The sequence below is a fragment of the Rhamphochromis sp. 'chilingali' genome (genome assembly GCF_963969265.1).
Source record: "Rhamphochromis sp. 'chilingali' genome assembly, chromosome: 4".
Taxonomy (NCBI): Eukaryota; Metazoa; Chordata; class Actinopteri; order Cichliformes; family Cichlidae; genus Rhamphochromis; species Rhamphochromis sp. 'chilingali'.
Window position 1 is genome coordinate 27946206 of NC_137948.1, and position 13116 is coordinate 27959321.

General features: G+C 40.4%; 1 long non-coding RNA gene across 1 annotated transcript; it reads left to right on the top strand.

Moving 5' to 3' along the window:
* Positions 1 to 613: 613 nt before the first annotated feature.
* LOC308395626 lies at positions 614 to 2266 on the top strand. The gene is made up of 3 exons (XR_013971422.1): positions 614 to 741; positions 821 to 954; positions 1987 to 2266. It is a non-coding gene; the product is annotated as an uncharacterized lncRNA (long non-coding RNA).
* Positions 2267 to 13116: the final 10850 nt, after the last annotated feature.

The window sequence follows — 13116 nt, forward strand, 5'->3', positions numbered from 1 at the left end:
CAAGAACATCGACTGCATGCTAAGAGCAGTGACAGCCTTGGTTTTAAAGAAGTGGTGGTCAAAGAAATGCCCCAGATAAGCCCACCCACATCCTTTTTACTGACACATACATACTAAAATAAACATCACCACAAAAACATATAATGGCAATGGTAATCAGAATTAATACTCTTTGTGGTTCCACATTTTCCAAACACCATTCCTTTATCAGTTACAGTCTGCAAAGCTTCAGTTTGTCAGTGTACATTTAAAAGAATACAAGCATGTTTACTGGATGCTCGCACTGAAGTTGGGCATGGTTTCAGCATACAATTTTACCACATCACAAGCCTTGAGAAAAAACATTTTCTTCCACAGAGAGGTTCAGTTACTGAGGAAACACAAAGCTCTTCATCTCACTGTTTAAGACCCAAACCCAGGAAAAGCAACATGCTTGAAAACAAAATGCATGCTTTTGGAGTTAGAACTTTCTGTGTAAAACACACAGAGACACAGACACACACATTCAGGGGAGGCTCAGGGCACCATTAATAATTACGGTTAATATGATCTCACTTAAACTTGAGAGGGGACGTGTAAGTCAGCTCTTCACAGCTCTTGCAAGTGCATGACACAGAGAGAGAGAAAGAGAGAGAGAGAGTGTGTCAGAGAGGACATAAAGTGTATGTGTGTGTGTGTGTGTGTCGTGTAATGCAGCTGCTGCGTGATGATCAACATCCACAAGCTTCTTTACTTCGCTAAGTAAGTGTTTCTCCCTCATTTTCAATTGCTGTGTCATATGATGTTGGATGATCTCACTGATGAAACTATCAATGTACAGCTGTGGGAGCAGGCGTAAATAGATGGCCTCTTCATTAGCTGAGCTGGAGATGCTGACCATCATGTTTTCTCTCCTGGTTTTTGCCCTCTTCACACTTGGAGGGATGCTCAATGAGGAATGTGGACAGTCAAATGGTACAACCAAGACACACACACACACACACATACACTAATGTCTGGACTGTGACTTAGCGTCTGCACTCACACTTAGGTAAAATAGCAAAATATTAGAGCACCAAAGTACTTCAAAAATGATTACACATTTCAAATAATAATAATATATAAATACATATATACATTCATACATATAGGAAATTTTTGTCATCAACTTAGTGAAGTTTGTCAACTCTGCAAGCATTAAGCACGTGTGGCACACATGTTTAACGAGATTTGGATTTCCACATAACAGAGTTATTTCCACATAACTGAGAGTTATTTCCACATAACTGAGAGTTATTTCCACATAACTGAACTTTCTATATCTTCCTCCTGTTAAGACAAACCCGTCTAATTATGAACCTCAGCTTTGAAGCGTTATCTTTAACCTTATTTTCACACAATAAGGTTCTCTTTGTATTTCATTTGTACTTCCTTTGACTGGAATTGCTGCTTTGTTTTATATATTTTATGTTTTAGTGATATTAAATTATTATTATATTAAATGTATTATATTTTTTTTCCATTGGTTCATTTATACTTCCACTTAGAGAATGCTTCAGATAAAAAAAACTACCACTAGATCACAAGGCAAACTGTCCAGGCAGGATATAAGATTCTTATATATCTATTTACGATCTACTATCATGAATGAACCCCACACAATTTCTATCAAATGTATAAATCATATTTGATAGATTATATATATATATATATATATATATATATATATATATATATATATATATATATATATATATATATATATATATATACATACATTATTACATTTAATTCTAAGATTCGATTATGATAGGTCCATTTTTTTAAACATTTATATTTAATAGCCTACAACATGAAAGATGGTCAAATTATTTTGTTTGGCATCACATTAATTATTAAATGTTATTAATAAATCATTATTATTTTATGTGACCAGATCTGTGATAAAGTATTGCATTTTGAGGTGAAAAACCAAAGCAATTAACTTTCTGTTTCCATTTTCTGCAGCGACTAACACAAACCCACAAAACGATGTGCTGACTGTCTGACTTTGATGAGGGTTATGATTCAGATACAGAAGATTCACAGGGGAAAAGCAGCCCTCTGAGAATGTGACAGTCAAAGCCCCCTCCTGTGTGAACCTGTTGGTTACCAGACAAAAAGTTGAACTGATAACCTCTGAACACAAGTGCATGTGTACTTTGTTAAAGGATCTTGCATCCTCCAGGATGAGCCATAGGGGAGTGGCCTACACTACACATTTTAAAAGAAAAAAAAAGGACTGAACAAAGAAACGCCTGCTTTAACAAACAGTGTCAAGTCAGTATCTCGTGCCTGCTTTCTTTGTGAGAGTGTGAAGACAGAAGGATTTCATCTAACCTAGATCTGTAAGCAGCTGCTTCTACCAGTAAGTTTTAAAAGCTTAACCGTACCTGCTCTTCTTCTTATTCACTCTTTTCTTGTACCTCCTCTTTGAGTTGCTCAAGGATGTTTTCTTCTACCCATTGACGGTTACCTTTGATACTGGAAGGCAGTTGAAAAATCTAGGTCAAAAACAAAAGGTGTGTTTGGCAGGTTGTGAGCAAGCCATCTGATCACTCTATTGAAATGAGAAGTATGAATCACTTGTGCCAAGGCTCAAAGGCTATCGCTAGTGTGAATGCCTACATTTACAGAGAGAAAAATGTAGGAATCACAGGCCATCTGTGGTTGGCTACACTGATTCATTCAGCCTGTCTGTGACAACATAAAAATGCTCTGTTATTCAGCACCAGCTCTTGTTTGACAGCCGTGTTTTCATAAACATGTAAATCTATAACTATTTTGCTTACCTGACACGTGATGGCTAAAGAGTTAAAACAAAAAGAATATAATAAAGGATGTTTGATTCTGAAACTCTGCTGAAGATTAAAAATTTATTCACTGATGTTAAGTTCACAGAAAGTCCCTGAAACTTCAGTGACTGTACTTTTTTCTTTGATTTTTCACACTGACTGTTTTATTCATGGGAGCCCGGCCTGGAGTTTCAGCCTGCCACTCATACTGCGATACCACTGTACATTTCTTAACTTTCTAAACCCAGCAGGTGATACTGCTGAGGTTGTGTGAATTCTCACATTTCAAGCTGAATATAAAGCAGAGAAGTCTCGAATGTAATGCCAATTCCAAGTTTATACAGCCCTCTGGTGGCAGTGCATGCAGAACTGCACTCGAAGGATTGCAAAAGCCTTTAAAAAAAAATCGTCTACTGAACTCACTTACAGCCTGATTTGCTGGGCAGTTTACAGTTTAATATTTTAAAATGCGCCCCATTTTCATGAATACACATAGTCCATAACTTAATCTTAGAAGTATACACTTACCAGCCACTTCATAAGGTAGATGTTAGTATTCATTTTGCGGTACAGTGCCGCTTTAATTCAACCTGATATTGATTGATGATTTGTTCATACTGACACAATAGCATCACACAGCTGATAGTTGTCGGTTCAACCACATTCCATCGGATTCAGGTCTGGTGACTGTGGAGGCCACCTGAGTACAATGCGCTCATTGTCATTTTCAAGAAAGCAGTTTGAGATGATTTGACCTTTGTGACATGGTGTGTTATCATGCTGAAAGCAGCCACCAGAAGATAGGTCCACTGTCATCATAAAAGAGTGGACATGGTCAGCAAAAATACTCAGGGAGACTGTGGCATTTAAAAACATGCTCAGTTGGTACTAATGGGGCTAAAGCATGCCAAATAAACATCTCCCACCACCAGCAGCCTGAACAGTTGATACAAGGCAAAATGGATCCATGCTTTCACACCACACCAAACTGTGACCCAAATGTTGCAGCTAAAATTGATATCCATCAGATCAGCAACATTTCTACAACGTTCTATTGTCACATTTTGGTGAGCCCGTGTGAAATATAGCCTCCTGTTCTTAGAGGACAGAAGTGGCAGAAGTCTGCTGCTGTAGCGCATCTCTTTCAAAGTTCTCACCATTCTCTGTGAACCGTAGAGATGGTTGTGTGGGAAAATCCTAGCATTTAAGCAGCTTCTGAAATACTCAGACCCCCATTTGACAACATAACACATTTGAAAAGATTAAAACCGCCTTTCTTTCTCATTCTGATGCTCACTTTGAACTTCAGCAGGTCATCTTTATCATTTCTACATTCCTAAATCCACTGAGTTGCTGCCATCTAACTGGCTGACTAGAAATTTTCTATAACAAGCAGTTGAACAGGTATACCCAGCATAGTGGTTGGTGACTGTATAATTAGAAGCAAGAAGTTTAGTGAGCTAGATTCAAGATTGTTTGTTTGTCACGCGCATGGTTATACAGGTATAACACGCACTGAAATGTGACCTGATACGCTCCTCGACTGTGCAAAGAAATAAAAAAAAGAGATCCTTTCTATGAGTAGTCTGCATGTTCCAGCTTTGCCAGTGTGGGTTTAGTAATTCCAGCTTTAGGCGTGGAAATGAGCCTGTGTGGTAGCTCTGTCTGTGCCTGAGCATAAAATTATACAGTGAAGCTACACTGTGGCAAAGAGTAATTTCTTCACTCCTCTGTATAAATGAGTCCTGTTTTGTGTTGTATAGTTGTGTAGATGGAACTGCCATTCACTGGCTTTGAGCTGACCTTCATCATCGTTGCCTTCATCATCTTCACTCTCTTCAGTTTGGCTTCAGTCTGTTTTCAACCACAGGCAGCCCGGCCAGGTACACATTTAGCCTCTGATATCACCACAGAAACCAACGTCAGCCTCTCTAACGCCGATTATCTATGCTCTATCTCAGAAAAAGATGTCTATGAAGTGAAGAAACTGCAGCCATGTAACAGGAAGCAGAGAGTGATCATCAAAGAAGCTGGACAGAACACATAAAGCAAACATTATAAACCCCAGCTGAGTGAAGGCAAAACTGAAAACACCGCTTACTGTTCTTCTTTTTTTTTTGTATTAGTGTTGACGCAATGCCCATTACAGTAGGTTCCCACAATAAAGATAAGGTGGCAATAAACTGTACCCTATTAATTATACAGCTTCGTGAGTTATGAGTATTGTTATAAGGCTGAAGGTAATCATTTAGAAGTGTAACACAAATTGCTAACAGCATAACGTGATCTCAGCGTATTTGTTCAGGTATCTGGAGAGGACGATTAGATAAACTTGTAGAGCAAAGATCCTGTTTGTACAGTTTATCACTGTAACACCACATCTTTTCTTTCCTCTATGATAATTTGCTCTTTAGCTCCATCTCCAGTTTTAAAAAAGCATCAGCTGAATTCTGAACTGAGGCCACAGAAAAATAGGTAGAGTTAAATGCCGTGGAGCTGAAGAACCAGACAGAGCCGAACACTGATGCACAGATCTCTGACAAGCCGTGATGTCTGAGTTAGGATTTAACAAACCAAGTGACTTTCAGCCCCTGCAGCCCTCGTGGGGTGACATCCCAGGGGGTTAGAGGCTGCTCCCTGTGGAGAACGCCCCTCGACCCTTAAGCCCTCCATCAATCCTCTGCAGTCAGCCGTCTAGCTGTTGACATGAAGCGGAGGAGGAGCTCCAGAATAAAGCAACTGAGGAAGATTTTCTTTTAAAGCCAGCGTCTTTGGTGTGTAATGATGATCCTGTGTGTGTGTGTGTGTGTGTGTGTGTGTGTGTGTGTGTGTGTGTGTGTGTGTGTGTGTGTGTGTGCGCTCCTGTTCATGTGTATATGCAGCCATTGAGGTTAGTATTGGGCTGTTGAAGAGATAAAGGGTCTTCAGAGTAATTAAGCTCTGGCTGGATGGCTACAGCCCTCATTAACACTGACGATATTGTGGCATGACAACAGACCCACTATCACTCTAATGATGGTCAATGAACTCACCAGGCCACAATCCACACCCGTGCACAAAGACACAAGGGCAAGGACACACCCCTACAAATTCAGACATCACGGCACATTTCAACTATGGCCACTCGTTTCATCACCTACACTCTGCTCCTGAATGAGAAACAGAACAACCCACACAAGCTCCGGCCATCACGTCAGCTCTTTGATTCATAAGACCTTAGACTATGGAAACATCTCACGTGCAAACCATCCTATAAAGAGAGGGGTGATCATTCTTAAAAAGAAACAAACATAAACTCTTCCATATAAAGCACAAGGAGGTCATAATTATATGCAATCTTTGGACTATTTGTGAAATCGTGGTCTTATAATGCCAATATTTGTTTTTATTTTATTTTCAGCCCAGCAGTATTTGCAACAAGGCTTATAACAACCTATATGCCTATATTGGCCTTCATTTTTTTCTCATGTAATCCATTCTGTATCAAATCACCCAGAAATTTCCCAGAAATTCAGAACTCATTCACATTGTCTTTCTTGAACAACCAGCAGTGTGTACAATGGAAATGTGTTCAGCTTTCTATTATAACATGTAGCCCAACTGCTAAATATTTACATCTGAGAACCTACGATGAAAAATATTTATAACTAAATATTTCCGTTAAGCCGACTGGTTCTGGTATCTTTGTTTTTAGCAAAATAAATCCTTGATAAATCATAATACTGTGTTATATTGGTCATGAAATATTTCAATATCACCATTGAGCAGTCCCGCTGCTCATGATTTTTTAATATAACTGTGTTCTAATGTAAAAGGCAGTTGTGTATGAATAGTCTGAAAATAAAGATGGGAAGTTTATTGGGTTTATTTTGTTCTATCTCTAATGTAAAATTAAAAACTGTGGCACAGAGAATCACCAGATCCTCAACCATCATCAAATCTACAGCTGTACATCAGCTAAACATCAGTATCGACCTATGTGATTGATATCAAGTATAAAAAAATGGGCGTTGATTTGCCACATTAACTGTGCGCTAGATAAATGTTTGAAAATAGTGTGCTAAGGAACTGAGAGGATGACCTGTCTTTTGTTTATGCCTCCAGCGAAGTTGAAAAGACTTTCAAGAACGGTGATCTGGAAGCTCAATGGGGAAAAAACCTCACTAAAAAGTTCTACTGGTCACCCATCTACAGCATGTACCTTATATTACCATTTCAGTGTTTTAATGATATGTGCTAATGATCACCCAAGTCTAAAAGTTACAGGGGCATTTTATGGAGCACTGTTCTTCCAAGCAAGTTTTGTCAGAGATAAAGAAAGCTCCTTATCTGCTGATCCCGGTCAAGAGATGATGACAGAGGAAAAGAAGAAAGTGAAACTTTAAGAGGAGGGGAGGAGACGCTGTAAAGTCAGTACAGCTGCTGGGAAAACCAGGACTGCTGTTAACACTCGTAATAACAGCAGCCCTGCAGTCCAACTGTTTTCTGAGCTGCACACTAATTCAGAGCACACTGCCTGCTGAGTTCAGGCACACATTGGACTAAAATATGAGCACGCTGAGCGACGGGATTAATAACGGGGCTGGTACTTGGGAATGCTTCAAATAAATGGTCACACATAAGGCTGCAAATAATTTGCTACCAGCTATTTTTCCTCATTTAGTCACATCATGGTTCTGAAATGTCAAAAAAAAAATCTTTTAACGTTTACTGCTATGCTGGACTAACTGCCCAAACTCAGACTTTTGAGTTTTACAATTTCAGTAGTCTGTCTAATTTAATTTTTTGAGACTTTTTGCTGACAAAAAAGTATTTAATCAGCTAATAAAATTCTTGCTCTAATCCAAAAAGAGGCTGATGTTTTAGCGCAGATACAAGTAGCAAGACAGCATTTTGGTTACTTTACACTCAGAGAGGTAAATCCACTTTCCAAATGGTTTCCATCACACACATGAACACATAAAGCACACATCCTGATGCTGTTTTAGCAAAGCAGAAAGAAACAATTTAGATAAATGCTCATCCTTCTCAGTCATTTCCACAGCAAAAGTGGATTTGCAGCTGTTCTGTTTTCTATCGATGTCAACTCATTATCTTCACATGTTATCTTGGGCTTGTTGTTTGTTAAACACTTCATACAATGCAAAAATGCACTGCACTGTTTAAGTAACCAAAGATGGCTCTCACGCCACAAAAGAACAAGCTTCACCTGCAGCCCTGCCAGGGTACTGCAGCAGTGTGAGAGCTCGCCCAGTCTGTGTGTGCCTCTCTCACGGGGGTGTGTTCAAGCAGGCTGGGTAATCCTCGTAAACACGAATAATCCCTTTTATAAGGGCAAATTATTACAACACGCTCTGCAGCGAAGACCTGGTGGGAGAATCTGGTATGAATCTTACTCTCTTACTCCAAAGGGCAGGTAGACAGAAAGTGAGGAACACAGAGAGGCAGAGGTCTGGCAGGAGTTAGCAGGCAGTGGATACCAGGTGGCTGTGAATGACAATTGAGACCAAATAAGCATATTCAAATTGGGAAAATAAAAGTTTTTTAAATGACAAAGGCAGCTGATATGCAAAGTGCAGCTCACCACAGAAACAAACTACATACCTCAGCAGAGTGTTTGCAGCAGGATGAATGTGTGTGTTTGTGTGTTGTTGGGGAAGAATCTCTGTCATTTCAAGGAGCATTTTTGCAAACATCATAAAGCAATAAAAGGCAACATTTCAAAATGTGACACCGACAAACAACACTAAAAAACACAAAGACCCTGGCCTTGGCTTTATTCTTGAGAGCTGAAGGAGCTGACGGCCCAGGTGCTCGTTCAGAGACTCTCTGACTGTTTCAAGCCCTGCGGTCCATTAGTGTCCTGCTGCTCCTCTAATCCTCATTCACATGTAACGGCTGACATTTCATCTTAATGTGTTAATTCATTAGCTGGGTGCTGAATGGAGAGACTCAGTCCACAGAGACGGCCGTCAGCAGACACACTAATGAGTCCCCCCCGCGCGCAGCCGGTGACTGCAGAGCTAATGCCAAGTGAAGTGGGTTACCTGCTGCAGGAAACCCCAACGATGGGCTACCCGGATACCCACGCAGGGCTGGATATTTCTTGGAATGTGGCATAATAAAAACAGCGCTTATACAATACAGACTCTTTTTACCAAAACCAAACAAAAGAAGCAAAGCCGAGAGAAATGCTGCTATTGTAAATGAAAAACCTGTCAGCACCACTCTTTGGGCTTTTAAATGTGCAAAGTTCTGCTTTATTTGATTTATGTATTCATTTTTAATTTCACCGTGGATCCATTGTAAAAAAATATATTATTTAATGATTATTTAATCATTTTTGGCATAATAATAATAATAATGTATTTTATCAGTGGGAAAAGCTGTGATGCAGTTAAAAATCCAGACTTTATCCCTTCCCCCTTCCCACTCTAAAAATCCTTGCTGAGGTTCTGCTGCTCCCTCTCATCGGATGACGCCAGAAAAATAAGAATAACTAAACAATCTTTATATAAGTTAGCCACAGAATGCTTTGTTTACTTCTCTGGTTATCCTTGTGCTATAAGATATTTATCAAGTTCACCTGGATATTGTGGGTTGTTTTTTTTAACTGTAATGGTTTATCCATGTGATGAGAGAAACAACCAACTAAAAGCCAACATTACAGAGGCAGGCCTTCATGCTGTCACTCAGAGACAGTACAAGATCTACACAGACAGTTAAGACGTCTTTGGCCATCATTAGTCTGCCGTCCCCTAGATTTCATTCAGAGGACCGCTGCCCCCACCACCTCAACACCCAAAAGCTCCAGATGTATATATGTGTGTGTGTGCGCGTGTGTGTGTGTGTCTTCATCTGTTGGGGGGCAGGAGAGAGCTAGGCGGGATCTGGTTCTTGGAGGACCTGCTATTTCCAGTCACAGCTTCTTAAATCTTTGCTCTAATGTTACAGGTGATAAATCTTCCCTGCCTGCTCACTCCGCTCTCTTTGAAAATATCAGCCACTTGCGCACACAAAATACAGCATGCAGCATGAGTGTGTGTTCAAGGGGCAGTTCAGGGTGCACGGAGGGGGCTTCCTGTCATTTGAATTACCCCTCTACATGTGCCGAAATGTGTGTTTGTGTGTGTGTGTTTGAGGGATAGAGAGTTTGTGTGTGTATGGGGGGGGGGGGCTGTTGTGGGAACTACCCACCCACCCCCCTCCCTCTAAAAAAGGCTGTATAAAGGAGGAAGGGGGAGAAGCACCTTTGTCACTTTGCTCTCAGACACAGAGACAATCACTCTGGACACACACATTCCTTCAGGGACATAGCGATTATCCTCAGAAGAGATCTACTTGTTCGTACTGGATTCTCCCAGAGGAGGATTTCCTGACTGAAAAGAGAAGAGGGGCAAATCTGAAAGACACTCAGCATCTCCAGTCCGGATTTGAGCTACAGGGACTCTCCGGAATTATTTGTGAAAATTATCATAAGTTTCAGCTCCTGAAACCAGCTGCCACCTAACTATGAGGATATTCAACCTGCTCTACCTTCTCATGCTGCTCGCAGTCATGGCAGCATCGGTCTCCTCTGCCAAGCCAGGTAAGCGTCCTCAGACTTCACCACCCAGAGGTGTCCTTTTAAAGGGGGACGCCTATAAATCTGAACGTTAACGTTAGTAATGTCTGCTAGGTACGATAAAACTTCTTTTTTTTTTAAAGAAAAATAAATACATAAATAAAGCTTTACAACCAGTTACATGGACCAAAACATAGTCCCGGTCAGCAGCGTTCTGAATCACTGCGCACTGACCCTTAAACTCGCATCCATAGCAACAAGCTTGGACTATGTTAGCTATAGTTAACTGTCACTAATAAAACAGATTAGCTTAACCCTATGAGTTAAACAGACTTAAAACTTTTAATAGAAAAGTTTATTTTATTTTTCTGTTTTAACCTAAGCAATGTTAAAAGTGCGCGAGATAATTTGACGGCCAATTATTGACGGGATGTTGGACGTTACTTCTTTATAACAGTGGTGATGCATTCACTGCTTGTTGTGAAAATTGTTGTGAAAAAGTTAAATAGTCAATATTTACAGTTATTATCTCAAAGATTTTCACCCGGTAACTTGAAATTATTTTTCTCAGTTTTGAGTTATTAGGTCAAACTTTTTTTTTGACTATTTGGAAATAAATAAATGAAACTTTTAGTGGTGGAATCAAGCTTCCTCAGCTCAAAGGCTCCAGTCTCATAAACAAATTACAGCTGAGTGACACTGATAATTAAGTGTCGGTATTTATTGATTTCGCATAATGCAGGAAAAGCACTTTTTAAAGCCTCCTTTTAGCCTGACCACAAATAAGTACCCCCCATCTGTAATAAGGAAAAAAACGTTTTAGTGTTCCTGCCTCGTAGCAGGTGCGCTTTCCCCCGCAAATTCTCGACTTTTTTTGCGGTTATCTTTGCGCAGATGCAAAAAAAAAAAAGAAAAGAAAAGAAAAGAAAAGAAAAAAGGGGAGGGGGCGGCTGCTGTTAAAGGGGGAGGTTTTGTGCCTCGGGTCGTGATATAGGTTCATGTGCTGATGGCGAGGACACGATGATGAGAGGATAAAAGGAGGAGTGGAGGACAGCGGAGCGCCGCCGGGGTATCCGCAAAGCGGACCGGTGGGCCCTTTGTCCCCGGCTGGAAGGCGCTCCGGAGCGCTTTTGTTAATGACAGTGTTAAAACTTCATGCAAATACCCGTGCTTTATTTACATGACATGGAGTAGCAGTGGCAAGTATAAAGCAGGCTACCTTCAGGGTGGGGTGGGGTGGGGGGCAGCTTCTTTCAGAGGTACAGGCAGAGGGGGTGGGAGGGGAGTCATAAAGTCATCTGGCGGTTTATCTCTTCCTGGGCTTGGCTGGCAGTCTGGATTTATTAGGGACGTATAAAAATAATCACGTGTTAGGTGAGTGTGTCCCAGCTGTTTGTAAATGGGTTGCAATAAAAAAAAAAAAGAAACTCTTAAAGTGGTCAGGAGAGGTTATAGAGTTGCAGAAGGTTCAAAATTATATATGCCAGGCATCCACCTGCAGACCGCATGAATGGGCAGCTTTTTGCCTGATAGCAGTCTAATTTAATTAAATATCTGTTTACATCTACAATCAAACCATCTCTTTTACTCCAGATTTCTTGAACCTGAGGAAAAAATACCACAGACACCACTGCCCACACAGACGCTGCCTGCCTCTGCACTCCAGAGTACCCTTCCCTTGAGGTAAGAGACATTCACTCATGCATGTGTTCATATATAGCAGGAGGTTATGAGCCGAGCCTAACAAAAACAGGCTACGTGGCCGGCAGGTTGGCAGTCAGGAAAAGCGTGTGTGTGATTAGTGTTTATGAAGAACAGAGGACATAAATCTCACAAACTGAACTGGGAGGAGGTGAAAGAGGGGACTCAAGGTGACTTTATGTCTAAATGCTGTTTTTATCCATTACAGGTCAGGAGAACTGCAATGGGGAAGACTCGAGGAGAGAAATGTGAATATGGACCGCAGTTTGTGGCAGAAACATCACGGCTGGAGCCCATGAAAGAAGGGGAGATATGGGACTCCACAAAGATGCCACCCACAGACTTTAATGTACATGTATCTGCTTCTGCAGCAAGAATCTGAATATTCATTAAACCATGAAAAGCTACAACAGCTGGGCGACCACAGAGCTGGGCTCGGCCAGTTTTGAGCTCCTTCCAAATGATAAAACGGGGAAAATAGCATGAGAGCTTTTAATCAATATCATCAAGTATATTCAATAATCGATTTAAAAAGCTGCGGACCAAAGAGCTGTAAATACCCCTAGTATAGCTACAAATTGTTTATATTGTATGTTCAGATGTTTATTGAATTACTTTTTAATAAAAACAAAACAAAAAAGAAAACTGTTTTGATTGTGTTTGTGTTAAAGATGCAATGCACTACATCCAGATTACACTTAACTCTTGACAAAACAGGTTTAAAAAAAAAAAAAAAAAAATATATATATATATATATATATATATATATATATATATATGAATGTTAAATGCCCCGTATCAAACGGGGGATCCTGCTACCTGAAGGCCTCCTATTAAATCTGCACTCTCATCTGGAGCCACACGGGAAAGCCCTTGTAAATATTGCGCTCCCTGTGGAGTTACGGATGCCGGAGCATAAAGGAGACACAATGCGGAACAAACACCAAGGCTTCAAATGACAATCTCCACATTTCATTAGTGTAGAGTCCCGTGACTGTTGGGAGTTTTAAGCGAAGAGGGAGAAGGCATTTACTCCAG